At 41.0% G+C, this 16,564-nt stretch overlaps 1 long non-coding RNA gene across 1 annotated transcript; it reads right to left on the bottom strand.

Annotated features, from left to right (window-relative positions):
• Nucleotides 1-1,339: 1,339 nt before the first annotated feature.
• Nucleotides 1,340-7,793, bottom strand: LOC144898147 (uncharacterized). Its single transcript, XR_013627050.1, has 3 exons — nucleotides 7,681-7,793; nucleotides 1,812-1,911; nucleotides 1,340-1,367 (listed from the first exon to the last, which is right to left on the bottom strand). It is a non-coding gene; the product is annotated as an uncharacterized LOC144898147 (long non-coding RNA).
• Nucleotides 7,794-16,564: the final 8,771 nt, after the last annotated feature.

The raw sequence follows: 16,564 nt of genomic DNA on the forward strand, positions 1-16,564 counted from the left end.
ACATGCTAGGTTAATTTCATTCATTTTTCATTCAAACTCCACACAGAGATGGCCGAGGGTGGAATTGAACCTGGGTCTCCTAGCTGTGAAGCATTGCGCGCTAACCACTCAACCACCGTGCAGCCCTGTTTTTTGGTTTGTTCACTGTGAGTGTGAATGGTTGTTTGTCTATATGTGCCCTGTGGTTGGCTGGCCACCAGTCCAGGGTGTACCCCGCCTCTCGCCCAAAGACAGCTGGGATAGGCTCCAGCACCCTCCGCGACCCTCGTGAGGATAAGCAGTAGAAAATGAATGAATGAATGAATGAATGAATGAAAATGAGTCATTATTGCCTAAATAACTGGTAAATAAGTCAGCACCAACATTAATGTTTCATGGTCTGGGGCTGCATGAGTGCTACCAACACAGGGGAGCTGCGGCTCATTGAAGGAAACATGAATTCAAACAACTTCCAATGACAGATTGGAATTTTAGTTTGGTTTATCTCTGGTTCTGCCACTTGAATTATATGTATATATGTATCTATTACTAAATATGTAATTATTGATTATTGCTGGTTGGTATTGTTCATAAATGTTCCTTTCCTGTGACGTCCTTGCATCAGGAGGACCTGCCACCATCCTGGGTTTATGTTAAACCAAATCATAGCCGAGATTTATGGAGTCTTTTATTAAAACATACTTACTGTAGTGTCCCACTGGGATTTTAAACGAGCAGGATGGGGCTCTGTTAAATCCTGGTTCCATGGTGTGTAAAACATCTATTTAATCTTCATGTTTTTCAGGACTTTTTTTGCTAAATTTGACCAGGTTTTGATATTTTAATGGAAGTAAAGTCTCCCACCATCATGATTCTATTCATCATAATTGTAATAGATGCTGATGTTTTTAAAATCTTCAGATTTTAAAAAGTGATGCTATTAAGAGTATATGAGAGAGTCATATTGCTGCGTGATATGAGCCATGACACAAGCATGCTTTTATGTCAAAACTTTATAGGATTTTTGGCAGCTATGAAGTTGAAATAAAATATAATAGGAGTATTATTGCTTCATAGAAACTACAGTGTATATTACTTGGATAATGTTTGCATGCATACATTTACATGCCATATTCAACTGTATTCATGGTTCCTTTTTTTGCAGTGTAAACAATCCAAACCTGCAGAGATCTTCTCAAAGATCATCTATTTAGATTGGAAACTGTTAGGTGAAATGTAAATTCCGTGGTATGGTGATGATACAATGAACCTTGGAACCTTCTCTCGATTGATGATTTCATCTCTGCGATTGGCTGGCTTACCCGTTCAGGGTGTCGCCACACCTCCGGCCCAGAGTTGTAGTCAGCTGGGGTGGGCTCCACCTGATCCTAGTGAGGACAAAATGGTACAGAAAATAGATGCATAATTGAATCTTGGATATTGAGGAAAATCAAGGACACAACAACCTGACAAGCTCTGATATTTACTGTAATTGCATTTCATCCTGGAATCATTATTGGTGTGTTGTTTGCAAAATACATTTTATGCTACGCAAATAATATTGACAAGGTACAAGAAGCTCGGAAATCCATTACATGCGGTAATTAGCATGGAAAGTGCTTTGAACGTCTTCTGTTTTGCTTCTGATACAAAATGGATGGAAGGATGGACATTTTTTATTTATTTATATGGCGAAAACGGCCCAAAAGCTGTGACTTTGTGGGGCCGTGAATGCGGGTGGGTGCCACTGTATTTGAACTCCTTAGTATGACGCAGTGGACACAAATGCAAACTCCAAACACAACAACAAAAACATTTCAATAAATGAATACCTGTCTAAGAGTGTCAGTCCAAAAGCCCTCCCTCCTTCTCCCAGGCTTCCTTTTCTGGATGTCATTCCAGCAATGACGAGGGCGTGATTTGGCATTGAGTCTGCAAGAAATAACTCATTAGTTGGAAGTGTCAACATGTTTCTGCAGCTGCAGTCAGGATAATACTGTATACTTAAAACGAGTCTGTTGTGAAATTAAAAGTCAACACGGCAATTTGAATGGCATCTTGCAAAATATGTCGCCATGCTTGATTGAGTTATTCATCGCCTAAAGCAGACAAATATCCGTGACAAATATTGAAAGATTTCCTTTCTATTTGTACATGAAAAAAAACATGAAATGTTCTCATTTCTTTTTTTTTGTATTTAGTGTTTGAAAGATAGCAGTGATGTTCATTACTGAAATATCGGCATCATTATTAGCCACCCAGTACATCTGACAGACTGGAATCCCTCTTTTATCACGACGAACTGGTCCCAGACTCGACCGTGATGAATTTCCATGAAGTAAGATCCATTAATATAACAATAAAAAAAGAATCAAAATGAAATATAAACTGAACATTTTCATAGTTATAACAGAAAACCCTTGATTGAGCTTGAATGAAAATTGAATGAAATTAACCTAGCATGTTTCCTCCTACATTCCAAAATACATGCTAGGTTAATTGGATGAAATTTCATCCAATTAATTAATCCAGTTAATTAATCAAATTAATTGGATGAAATTTCATCCAGTTAACCTCGCATGTTTTTGGAATGTGGTAGGAAACATGCTAGGAAATTTCATCCAATTAATTAATCCAATTAATTAATCAAATTAATTGGATGAAATTTCATCCAATTAATCTAGCATGTTGTTGGAATGTGGGAGGAAACCGGAGTACCCGAAGAAAACCCACGCATGCACGGGGAGAACATGCAAACTCCACACAGATATGGCCGAGGGTGGAATTGAACCCGGGTCTCCTAGCTGTGAGGTCTGCACGCTAACCACTCGACCGCCGTGCAGCCCTGATTTAGGTTTGTTAATTTAAAAATCAGTGCCTGACAGAAAACCCTTGATTGTGTCATCAATCCGTTCAAGAAGATCTGACGCTAACTGAAACAGATGCTAACCGCACGTACATTTACTCTGAAAGTCAAACATGTCAACACATCACATTTTTATTCATTCACAATTACTTCCACAGGCTGAAAACTAATCAAATTGCATATAAATACATAGAAATGACGAATGAAATGGATCATTTGTCTTGACGTGACTGTTCCCGAAGACCCGCTGTGGCTGCGAGACACCACACTGACACTACCTTTGTATTTTGCCGGTTATCTGTTGAATTCCAGTGTTTCTCACCTTAATAACCCGCCATTGTTGGCATTTTGATAAAGAAGATGAGCAACACTAAATGACAAAACAGGAAGGTTGTGTCCATGCGGTGTCTTGCTGCCATATCGTCTTTGGGAACAGTAGTCTTAAATGAAGCTAACAGAAGTGCAAAGTTCATGGTGACGTGCAAACAGAGAAGACAGTTGACTTACTGACTTTGTCGTCGGTTTGACAGGTCCTGTAAGAAGTTGGCAAACATGTTTTTAGGAAGGATCATTTTCATGGGACCTTGTACTGGTCCGCATCATGAAGAAAACTAATCAACTATATCACTAAAATTATTTAAAAATGAAATTGTCAAGTCCAGTTGTTCTTACTATGACAAAAAATTGATTTGTAACACAGAAAGCAAACTATAAGTTGGTGCCAAAGACTGCTTCCTTCCTCTTTTGACTTTTGTACAAAGATGGATTGAGTCCTGTACTTCACAAAGAATAAAAGGTTTGGAGGATAAAGCTGGCTTTAATGGAGAAGCTGGCCATCTGCAGGAGATTTAATCCTGAAAGTGGAGAAGAATAGAGCGACACGAGACCAGAAGGGATGAATATATTCATCTGAAGCAAAGACGACATGTTTGAGAGCTGTTGGACATCAACAAAGACGAGCGTAACTTAATTATGAGACACAATAGAGCCCAGAGTTAGGCGCTTGAGCTTGTCTCTCATCATTAAAGTCATCACGCTGAAAGCACACGGTGTTAATTCAACGTGCCGGTGCAAATTGTTGCCATATGGGCCACATTCTGCAGTCGAGGTTGTACCATCCAGTCAGAAATTTATTTCACAAGCAGCGTCACTCGATCGCATGGCCGACATGAGAAATACAATCTTTCATTTATCTCACTGTGCTCTCATTAAGTGTGCTTGGCTTTAAAGACGCTCCCTAGAGCCCTAATAGCTGCAATTAGCAAGAGGACGCCTCTGTCGCACGCACACACACACACACACACACACAGCTTGTCAAATTGTAGCCTGGCAGCACCGAGTGAGAATAAGATGGAGGCGGCGTGAGGAGGCAGCCATTCTTGTGCCGTTCCTAATAATGTTGGGCTGTGAGTGCCAGCCTTGATTTCATTGGCTGTCACCATGAGCACGACAGGGCCTGGATTAGCACCGAGGGGAGGGGGCGAGTGGAAGCGAGAGGAGAGGGAAGGACAAACTTGTAATAAATGAAGGTCCGTTTTAATAAAGGATGCTTAAAAGTACCTCCATTAGTGGCACTTGAGACACTTTATCCATTTAAATGTAACCTCGGCCTTTTAGTAGATAAACAATTAGCTTTGTAAAGGCCGGCAGCGCAGATTTTCCTTCTTTTTTTCCTTTCTTAGTTGAGTTAATCCTCATTTCACAAAGTGAAATACAAACACAATGAGCCAACCACTGGTAGAGCCACTGCTGGCAACATTTCAGTAAGAAAAGTAGTGATTGGCTACTCAGTCTTGCATATAATTTGCATATGCTTTGTAAAATTCATTAGCTCATCGGAGGGTTTCGAACTACAAATAAACTTGATTTTTGGTTCATTCATTCATTCGTTTTCTAGGGGGTGCTGGAGCCTATCCCAGCTGTCTTGGGGTGAGAGGCGGGGTACACCCTGGACTGGTAGCCAGCCAATCACAGGGCACATACGTATAGACAAACAACCATTCACACTCACAGTGAAAAAACCAAAAATCAGGCCTGCACGGTGGTCGAGTGGTTAGCGTGCAGACCTCACAGCTAGGAGACGCGGGTTCAATTCCACCCTCAGTCATCTCTGTGTGGAGTTTGAATGAAAATTGAATGAAATTAACCTAGCATGTTTCCTCCCACATTCCAAAAACATGCTAGGTTAATTGGATGAAATTTCATCCAATTAATTAATCAAATTAATTAATCAAATTAATCTCCTGGTACTCCGGTTTCCTCCCACATTCCAAAAACATGCTAGGTTAATTGAATGAAATTTCATCAAATTAATTAATCCAATTAATTAATCCAATTAATTAGATGGAATTTCATCCAATTAATTAATCCAATTAATTAATCAAATTAATTGGATGAAATTTCATCCAATTAACCTAGCATGTTTTCGGAATGTGGGAGGAAACCGGAGTACCCGGAGAAAACCCACGCATGCACGGGGAGAACATGCAAACTCCACACAGAGATGGCCGAGGGTGGAATTTAACCCAGGTCTCCTAGATGTGGGGTCTGCGCGCTAACCACTCGACCGCGGTGCAGCCCTGATTTTTGGTTTGTTAATTAAAAAAATAAGTGCCTCTCCAAGTTCAGCGCCACAATATGCTGTCGGCTTGTGACTGACTGCCTTTGGGCAAGGCACACCTGTCAACAGCATCCGCTGCTGCTCAGTGAAAACACTTTGGGCTTTCACTTTTAAGTCCACAAATACCAGAAAACTCCCCGAAGATGCTAGAAAAAGTCGCTAGATTTTCTGACTAGTCTGTATTTTGAGAAAATATGTCATCAATGCGGGTTGGAATGTTGCCAGATGTAGCAACTAAATCGCCAAGTTGGCAACACAGGCCCCAGTGAAACTAAATTAACGGGAGCCTGTTAAATTGCTTCGCCAACTTTAGCGGCCATGTTGAGAACAGAACGAACGAGCGAGACCAGCTGTAATCTTCCGGTGACTGTCTTATTATCAGCCTTGCCATCTCAGAGCCGAGAGTTCGATCCCCAGGGTGAAGGCGCAGGTAGAGCTGAGAGACAGACGGCTAATCTGACAAAGCAGACAGACAGGTAGACAGGCAGAGAGTGAGCTCAGGCAGGTAGACAGTCGGGGCGGCTTTCCACATGCGCTCCGATGTCCCCAAGCAGCTCCAGATATTGCCGCTCCACTGAACAGCATAATGACTGACTCTTCTTCTTCTTCTTCTACGACTCCTACTACTTTTTCTTCTTCACACGGACGAGCTGATGTGAAAATTTACTCTTTGCTTTGATATTTTTTTTTAAAGAACACACAGTGTCTGTTATAGGACTAAAGGGACGTTTTGCAGTTACAAAAATGGCAGGTGGTGTCCAAATATCTTCCACAAAAAAAATATTTTTTACATTTTTGCCTTTTGCTCTATTTTTTACTTTTTAAAACGTGACATGGACCAAAACAAAACAAGCTATGGGTCGCAAATGGCCCCCGGGCCGCACTTTGAACACCAGTGAAAAAGCACAAGTATCAAACCCAAGGCCCGCCACATCCCGCAAAAGCCCTTTTTTTGTACCGCTTGTCCTCAAGACGGCCCCAGTAGGCTGGAGCCTATCCCAGCTGTCTCTGACTGATCACCAGCCAATCACAGGCCACCTCTGAACAACCATTAGCAGTCATATTCACACCTGTGGGCAATTTACAGTCTCTTATTAACCTTGCATGTGTATTTTTACCATGTGGGAGGAAAACCAGGAGTACCTGGAGAGAACTCATGCACACACGGGAAGAATATGGGAATAATAATAATAATAACATATTCCAAGTACTTTTTGTCATTAAAAATAAATACATGAATGTCAAATCTCATTTTCCTTGACTTGTCATTTCAAAAGCAAGTTATCCATCAATTTGTAAGCAACTAACTGAGGTTATATTTATATTTATATTCATATATATTAACAGTTATAAGAAGTCCCCTGAATGAACAGGATATACAAAAAGACCAAAAACTGCCATGTTTACCTATTATCATGTAAGCCTAGCCTAAAAGCCTGCAAGGCCCAGGGAGAGGTGGTGCGGTCTAAGTAAACAGCCTAAGGGTGAGGTGGGCTTGCTAAACATACAAGGAAGGTATAGAATCTTTATTTGAACAGCGTGTTCGGTATCAAAGCCACGGTAACCTGCATGGGTGGAAGAACAGACGTTCCCACTCGCATTTGGTGGAGACAACACCATAATATTTCCTGGAGCAAACCAGCTTCCTGGTTTGAATTAGATTACATTTGTGCACAAATATAGTCCATCTACCCCTCCGCCCCCTCCATCTTTCAGCTATCCTGATAATTCAAGAGGAAATGATATCATCTGGAGCAATGATGCAGACTGTTGTGTGTGATGGTACGTTTTATTTGCATTGATAGGATGCCAATTAGGCAGCTAATGGATGGGCAGCCTATCATCCGAGGCTAATTAGATGAGCATTTATGCTACAGTAAATTGCAGTTTTTGCCTCTCATGATGCCAAAATGTGTTGTTGGCGCAAACCCTCAATCATCGCAACGATTCTTAAATATTAGTTAAGGTGTGAAATGAATAGACTGCACACTTTTACTTTCATTGTCGACCATACAGTGAGGCTATTGTGTGATTTATAATACAACAGTCAGCAGACTTTTAATACACTATTCATTAATGTGCTACTTCAGCAGATAGTGCGGTGAAGATAACCTCAAGGCTCTGGCGGCGATGTAAACCCCCCCCCCACACCATCCCCCCCACCACTCTTTTGGGAGAGAACCCAAAAAAGACAAGAAAGCAATTATTTCTCTACCTCTGCTCTCATTTTCAGGTGCTGTCTCTCACTCCCAGTGGCTGATGACAAATGGAGGAAGAGAAGACGAGCTGCAGGTGTTGATGATGTTAGCATGATGCTGGGGGGGGGGGGGGGGGGGGGGGGCAGATGTGGATGGAGCCCCCTCAGGTGGTTTAAAGGCTGAAATCAGAGGTTATGGTGTCATTTAGTCGAGAAGCCATGACACACTGTGCAACGTTGTCCATCACGTATTGCCAAGGCAGGACCGGACTGCTTTGGATGCTGCTTTCATGGTGACTCGGTAAAGTTAAAAAAGTCATTACTCAGTCGAGATGCGGAACCAAACTCAGTACCTTAATGGCACCAGAGCATATATACAATATACTATGTACTATACAATATATGTATAGTGTAGTCAACTGCTGGACGTTGTTTTTTTTTACCTGAACAGACAACGTAAACATGAAGCTAAAATCGCTTGAAAGTTTGGTTGACTGAGCTTGAAAATAATATTCCAAAAGTAACGTCCGTACGTAGGATTAAAGACCCACCCCCATTGGATAACGGGTCGTCTAACATCACTTTTTGTGTCAAGTTCACATACTTTTTCCCAATAGACTCCTCCGGTTCTGGCCCCACAGTGAACGCTACAGGACATTGACAACTATTGTTGGTTTAGCATATCGTTTTTCCTGCTGTTCTGCCATTGAACTACTGGATCAATAAAGAGCGTCTAGGTAACATGATCTGCTTGTCTAGATCTAGTAGAATGAGACTTCGTCTTCTCGAAGACGTCTAAGAAAGCAGAGACAATGACTTCAATGAAAACAAGATTGTCTTTTTTTTTTTTTTTAGGGCCCAGCTCATCTCACTCTCTCCGCCATCATCTTTCAATCTCTGTCTCTATTTTTTTCTGATTGATACACCCATTTCATGAAGATTTCACGCTCGAGGAATCCCAAATGGGTCGGCTCTCATGACAAACAGATCAATTTTTATAGACTTGAAAGTTGCTGGTCTTGAAAATTGTTTGACCGTCTTCAAGACACTTTGGCTTTTTTTTTTTAAATGGCCGTGCTCACTCTGGCCGAGGGCTTATTATAAGTCACAGGCTTCAAATTCAACTGCTGTGTTTTTGTGAGGTCATAGCCCATTTATTGTACGGGACTTATATATATTTATAAATATATATTTGAGTCCTCATACTTTAGCGCATAGGTGTGTGACTTAAAAATAAAGACGATATAGTTCCATTGGCGGTCGAGTGGTTAGCGCGTAAACCTCACAGCTAGGAGACCAGGGTTCAATTCCACCCTCTGACATCTCTGTGTGGAGTTTGCATGTTCTCCCCGTGCATGCGTGTGTTTTCTCCAGGTACTCCGGTTTCCTCCCACATTCCAAAAACATGCTAGGTTAATTAGCCACTCCAAATTGTCCATAGGTATGAATGTGAGTGTGAATGGTTGTTTGTCTATATGTGCCCTGTGATTGGTTGGCCACCAGTCCAGGGTGTACCCCGCCTCTCGCTTGAAGACAGTTGGGATAGGCTCCAGCACCCCGTGACCCTCATGAACATAAGCGGTAGAAAATAAATGAATAAATGAACCAAAAATCTATTTTTTTGTAGTTCAAAACCCTCAGATGTGCTAATGAATTTTACAAAGCATATGCAAATTATATGCAAGACTGAACCCGAAGACAGCTGGCATAGGCTCCAGCACCCCCGTGACCCTCATGAGCATAAGCGGTAGAAAATGAATGAATGATTGAACCAAAAATCAAGTTTTTTGTAGTTCAAAACCCTCAGATGTGCTAATGAATTTTACAAAGCATATGCAAATTATATGCAAGACTGAGCCCGAAGACAGCTGGGATAGGCTCCAGCACCCCCGTGACCCTCATGAGCATAAGCGGTAGAAAATGAATGAATGATTGAACCAAAAATCAAGTTTTTTGTAGTTCAAAACCCTCAGATGTGCTAATGAATTTTACAAAGCATATGCAAATTATATGCAAGACTGAGCCCGAAGACAGCTGGCATAGGCTCCAGCACCCCCGTGACCCTCATGAGCATAAGCGGTAGAAAAAGAATGAATGAATGAACCAAAAATCAAGTTTTTTGTAGTTCAAAACCCTCAGATGTGCTAATGAATTTTACAAAGCATATGCAAATTATATGCAAGACTGAGCCCGAAGACAGCTGGGATAGGCTCCAGCACCTCCGTGATCCTCATGAGCATAAGTGGTAGAAAAAGAATGAATGAATGAACCAAAAATCAAGTTTTTTGTAGTTCAAAACCCTCAGATGTGCTAATGAATTTTACAAAGCATATGCAAATTATATGCAAGACTGAGCCCGAAGACAGCTGGGATAGGCTCCAGCACCTCCGCGACCCTTATGAGGATAAGCGGTAGAAAATAAATGAATGAATGAACCAAAAATAAAGTTTTTTGTAGTTCAAAACCCTCAGATGTGCTAATGAATTTTACAAAGCATATGCAAATTATATGCAAGACTGAGCCCGAAGACAGCTGGGATAGGCTCCAGCACCTCCGTGATCCTCATGAGCATAAGTGGTAGAAAAAGAATGAATGAATGAACCAAAAATCAAGTTTTTTGTAGTTCAAAACCCTCAGATGTGCTAATGAATTTTACAAAGCATATGCAAATTATATGCAAGACTGAGCCCGAAGACAGCTGGGATAGGCTCCAGCACCCCCGTGACCCTCATGAGCATAAGCGGTAGAAAATGAATGAATGAATGAACCAAAAATCTAGTTTTTTGTAGTTCAAAACCCTCAGATGTGCTAATGAATTTTACAAAGCATATGCAAATTATATGCAAGATGGGCCCGAAGACACCTGGGATAGGCTCCAGCACCTCCGCGACCCTTATGAGGATAAGCGGTAGAAAATAAATGAATGAATGAACCAAAAATCAAGTTTTTTGTAGTTCAAAACCCTCAGATGTGCTAATGAATTTTACAAAGCATATGCAAATTATATGCAAGACTGAACCCGAAGACAGCTGGGATAGGCTCCAGCACCCCCCGTGACCCTTGTGAGGATAAGCTGTACAAAATGAATGAATAAATAGTTCAATTGGCTGCCTCATTATTGTCAGAGCCCACACCGCTGATTGCAGAAACGACTGGCGGAATAAACATGAATGAATAAGACTAGCGAGCTAAAAAAGAGGTTGGTTGTGTGCAGAAATTGCAAAGAGAGAAACCGAGGACTACATGACTAGCATGCTGAAGCGATAACGATGATGAAAGAAAACGTGTGACTTGTAATGTAATATGGAAAGAACATCAGGAAGATGAGCTTCTGGGCATCACGGCTGCTACGGTAAAACTTGCTTCTTTCAAATAGTCAAGGCAGCATCACTAGCTAAAGAAGAAAATGCTTTTAATAGAATTGTGTAGAGATATAAAAAAAATGTGCGTCTCACACACAATGTCATTAAAATACACATGTATCCAGCGTGCACTCACTTTGCTGTGAGGACATTTTCCCAGCCAGACAGCGACGACGCTTTGATCACAGCGGGATACTGTCGTGGAGAGGTGAACGCCACATTTACATCTTCTTCACGGAGCACACAGCAAGGTGAACCTGAATGCTCCATTGTGGGTGGGTTAAAGGCTAACAGGTTTCAGGCCTTTTTTTATGATTTGATGTGATTTATACTGCGAGGGGTCGCTCTGATATTCAGCGCTACTGTGGAGTTTGCACTTTTCTTCTGCTGCAGTAACATTTTCATAGTTGCCTACTCAGGAGTTCTTTATTTAAACAAATACCGCACGGTGTTGTAGAAAGGATACTCAATTTATAGTCAAATAATGTGGAGTTAATGCAGATATTTTTTACCCGCACGCTGTGTGTCTGTTTTTTTTGTCTGCGTGTGTTTGCAGGCTATTTTATTATGAATGAGGAACGAGAGCGGCTTCGGGAATGTATGCGGTTATTACGGATGACATGGCTTACCAGTCGACTAAATTCCGAGCAGGGGGCCTCTTGAGCGGCCCGCAATGGTGGATCACGCTTAGGAGAGTAATGACTCGTGGCCCGGGGGTGGGAGGATGATGGCGTGGGGGGGCGGAGCGTGAGAGGGGTAAAGACAGTAGGTGGGGAAGGACACATTTTTTAGAAATTATCAACTATCAACTCAACGTTTGTCCTTGTCGGACAATATTTTTCAATAGAAGGGCGGCACGGCGGATGAGTGGTTAGCGCATAGACCTCACAGCTAGGAGACCAGGGTTCAATTCCACCCTCGGCCATCTCTGTGTGGAGTTTGCATGTTCTCCGTGTGTTTTCTCCGTGTACTCCGGTTTCCTCCCACATTCCAAAAACATGCTAGGTTAATTGGCCACTCCAAATGTGAGTGTGAATGGTTGTTTGTCTATATGTGCCCTGTGATTGGCTGGCCACCAGTCCAGGGTGTACCCCGCCTCTCGCCCGCAGTCAGCTGGGATAGGCTCCAGCACACCTGCGACCCTCGTGAGGAAAAAGCGGTAGAAAATGAATGAATGAAATTTGCAATTAAAATGCATCAAAGCACATAACAAAACCAGCATAACTTGCAAATACGCCCTCTAGTGGCTGTGAGTAGCACAGACGTCAAAGTGAGTGGTTAACCAAGTACTGATTCTGTCATGACTTAATTTGCCGAATGCCTGCTTATGTATTTACTAGGAACACCAATAATATCGGAAAATATTTCCTTGGCGCACTACCTAAGTAAAATGCTGAAAGAGCAACTTAAAACATTGGTAAATTTGACAAAAAACCTTGAAACCCTTCTATTAGAGTGTGAATTGAAGCTAGCAGGGATAGCTTAGTTTAGCAGAGCATGCTAGTGTCGCCATGTGTATGGAATTGAGGCTGTATGAGTATGTTTACAACGTCTTATCGACGCTGCATCAGTTTCTATAATATTGAGCAAAACTAGCAAATTAATGTCACCGAATAGAAAATGAATTGAATTATTTAGTTCCGTTCCAAACGTGAGAATATACTGTATGAGAGCAGAATAGGATCAGAATCAGAGTGATCTAATTAGACACTTGGCAAGTGGTCTCATATGCTATTATATGATTGTTAAATTATTTCATTTTCATCATTCCACATGTCTTGCAGGAAAAATAGTCTGCACATTTTCTTCCCGGGGGTTTAAATCCCGACACACAGTGATGTGAAGATTCCCTGTTAAAAGTAAAGAGCTTTCAAAAGACTCACAGATGTTCAACATCATCCTGCAGCACTGAAAAGATCTTCCATACTTGTCTTCCCATAATGTAATGTGATTCATTTCAAGTTATTTTTATGTCAAACCCCAAGGGCTACAGGGCATGTGCAGTGTTTTTTTTTTGTTTTTTTTTAATATGCATGTGGACGAGCTGACAGCATCTGAGGCTGAGGCGGTGGTCAGTGGTTAGAAACATCTCTCATTACACAGCAAACATCAATATCGGCAGAAGATGAGCTTTCTAATTGATTTTTGCTGCACTAGAAAGATGTGCACACGGGGGGAATTGGGACAAAAAGTCAGGCGATTGTGAATGTTTTAGTCAGGATCGATTGGTTTGCTGTAGAAAGGTGAGAAAAGTGGTATCAGGTTCAAAAAAAAAAAAAAAAAAGGCTTGGGCCATTCCAATCCAACAACCTTGCAAAACCCTGCAAAGGACGACTGTAACCATAGTAACAAGCAAATAAAGTGAGAAATCTCAGAACGTTATATATAATGTTATGAGGACAGCTGGGATGGGCTCCAGCACCCCTGAGACCCTCGTGAGGAAAAAGCGGTAGAAAATGAATAAAAATAAAAATAAAAATAAAAATAAAAATAAAAATAAAAATAAAAATAAAAATAAAAATAAAAATAAAAATAAAAATAAAAATAAAAATAAAAATAAAAATAAAAATAAAAATAAAAATAAAAATAAAAATAAAAATAAAAATAAACAAACAAACTATATTAGGAAAGCAGGAAGTGAACAAATGTAACAGTTACTGATTGCAAAAGTACCAGATGGAGGGGTAGGATTTAATAAGCTTTGCTTCTTCCTACTCCTTTTGGACATGTGGAACTGGTAACTGATTATGGGATGCATTCAATTGTAATCTGATGCATGTTCAAATGAAATTAAACCATTACCATTACCAATACATATATATATACATACACATCAAACTGACTCGTGTTCTGTACACATGCTGCGGAGAGACTAAGAAATCAATCAAATCGACAAGAGACTACTGTACTGATATGAATCAATCGAGTCGTCCTTTTACCTTCTCGTGTTAGAACTCTCCTCTAGCGACCGCAAGCGGTGCTGGGTCAAGTGGGCAGTATTCCTACGGTGGAGGCTGGGGGAGGCTGGGCTTCAATAAGATGTGGGCTGACACATCAATAATAAATATATGTGATGCTATGAAGCAGTGCTGCAACATGTGCCCTGATTCCTCCCAGTGGTCACCAGTGGATATTATTATTCCACACAAAACCACCATTCTCCATTTCCAAATGATTTTCTGTCTACCATTTTACATCGTGTCTGAAACTCAAGAAGTGGACCATAAATGATGATTTGGTCAATCAATACAGTAATATCATACAGCCGAGGGTCACAAAGTGGAGTTTCTGTACTCTAAGGGGTACGCAGATTGCGGTGAATAAACATTTAAAAAGGCTTGACTACATTGGTGCAGAATGCTAAAACAGTCAATTTTCTAATCTAATAAACATTCTATTTCATTATTATGCTCATTTTCAACCCTTTGTTTTGAGATGTGGACTCCTGTAGAGCAGCTACACTGTAACCCGCACAGAAAGCTTTCGAGATCTTCCAAACTCTGAAACTATTCCAGCTTCCTGGAACTATAACTACTCTATTACTATTACTATTTCCTTGCATTTCCAAAATGGTCGATTTATTCCACTCCCACTCCGCTGTGATTGGGAACACTCCCAAGTGCTCCGGAGTACTTCCGATCTACTGCCGAACCCCACTTTCTAGTTTTGTCTGTACAGTTGAAAACAAATGAATGAACTCTTTGGAGAGCTACTTGGATAGTGGTTGGGAGCTACTGGTAGCTCACGAGCTACTGGTTGAAGACCCCTCAGTGCCAACTGGTTTTCAAACATTTACTCCCGCATGACCGTGTTGGGGGAGAGGTGGCAAGAGGCCGTTTGATTCCTTTGCTCCTCTATTACAGCTGCACTTAATGGCCATGTCACAGTCTATTAACTGCATCCATCTTTGCCTCTGATATATAGCAGCCCGTCAGCTTTGAACCAAGACAGATGACTGGCCACCACAAGGCATGCACAGGACATGGCGGAGGGCATACACATCCATGTGGAATACTCAGCACAAACACGTTGCAATATACTTTACCAAACACGGAACACATTCATCTTTCTGTCCTTCGCTCTAACAAGGCGGTGACAGCCGGCGGCGTCGCATGCAAACATGAACGAAAGCAAGGTGTTTTAATTCAAACATGTCAGCAACACGACAGATATGCTACGTAGCCGCTGATGTGTTTATGCGTATGATTGATTGTGCACACTGGTAGCTGTGTGGAAAAAAGCTACTGTATTGTCACTGACAGCCTGATGTCAGTTTCTCCGATTATAATGTTATTATATATAAAAAACAACAGCTATCATCATCCATTATTTATTATAAAACTACACGGCCAAGTCAACAGGATTGCTAAGACATTTCCTGATCATGTCTGCAAAGTCACTTGTTGCTAGACAGGTAGAAGTAGAGGAACTCAACGGACAAGATCTGAGGTATGGTCCACCTATTTAACTCGCAACAACCATTGCAGCCTGGTCCTCCTGGAAGAGGGATACTAGCAGGTACTTAAAAGGAGTTCCAGTTTGTGGCGCTGCTAGCTAAAGGTACGTATGTAGTAGGACTTGTGGCGTCATTAGGAATTGTAAACAAATGTGGCTTTGCTAGCCAGTAAGGTCACAAGAGAGAGCTTATCTGCTTACAGATATATAGCCCATATAAGGAATTCCACACCTCTGTGACATCACAAAGTTACAGTTTTGCCACGCCTTTTGAAACGGAGTGTTTTGAGCCATCCCAAACTTCTTCCGGGGCCTACTTCCAAACACGCAGACCTCATTATCTGAAACCTTGGCATCGTTTAACACAAGAATACAACATTGCATGCACAAGAATCTATCCCAAGTACTCCGAAACACACATTCAACATTTCTGACCTCATAACATTTCAAAACATGTTTATATTTCTACTATTCCTTGAAAATGTTCTGATGCAGGCTATGTTTCATTTACTGTATTTTTTTTTATATTATTTTTATTTTTTTATAACTATAAGTTGCACTTTTTTTTCATAGGTTGGCTGTTCCTGCGACTTATACTCCAGAGCGACTTATAAATGAAAAAAAAAAATGTTTATTTTTCATGTAGCTGAATAAGCATTGTGTTAGCATATCTTACACCTATTCAGCCTGTTATCTATTCTTTTATTGTTAGAACTTGCCTTTTATTTCCTAATTATGCATGTTAGGCCTTGTGCGACTTAGTATACTCCGGAGCGACTTATAGTCCAGATAGTACGGTATTTTGTGGAATAAGCCAATAAGTAAGTGGAGCTTAGCATTGTCCATGTTGCAAGAACAATAAGGAAAGACGAAACATGGAAGCAAAATGCTAATTTTCAACAAGCCGGAGACAAATTTAGCCAATCAGTGATCATTACGGGGAAGTACTATTCCAACTTTCCACCAAAGCCATGAAGCTGGTGTAATTTATCATTAGTTTGAACATGCCGCATCCAATCTGCATGATCTGCTGGTCTGGTGTGAATGTACATTTGACATGAATAAAGAGCATAATGGGATTACTT

This window comes from Doryrhamphus excisus, linkage group LG2 (assembly GCF_037039965.1).
Source record: "Doryrhamphus excisus strain RoL-2023G ecotype Guam linkage group LG2, RoL_Dexc_Guam_v1.1, whole genome shotgun sequence".
In the NCBI taxonomy this organism is placed as follows: Eukaryota; Metazoa; Chordata; class Actinopteri; order Syngnathiformes; family Syngnathidae; genus Doryrhamphus; species Doryrhamphus excisus.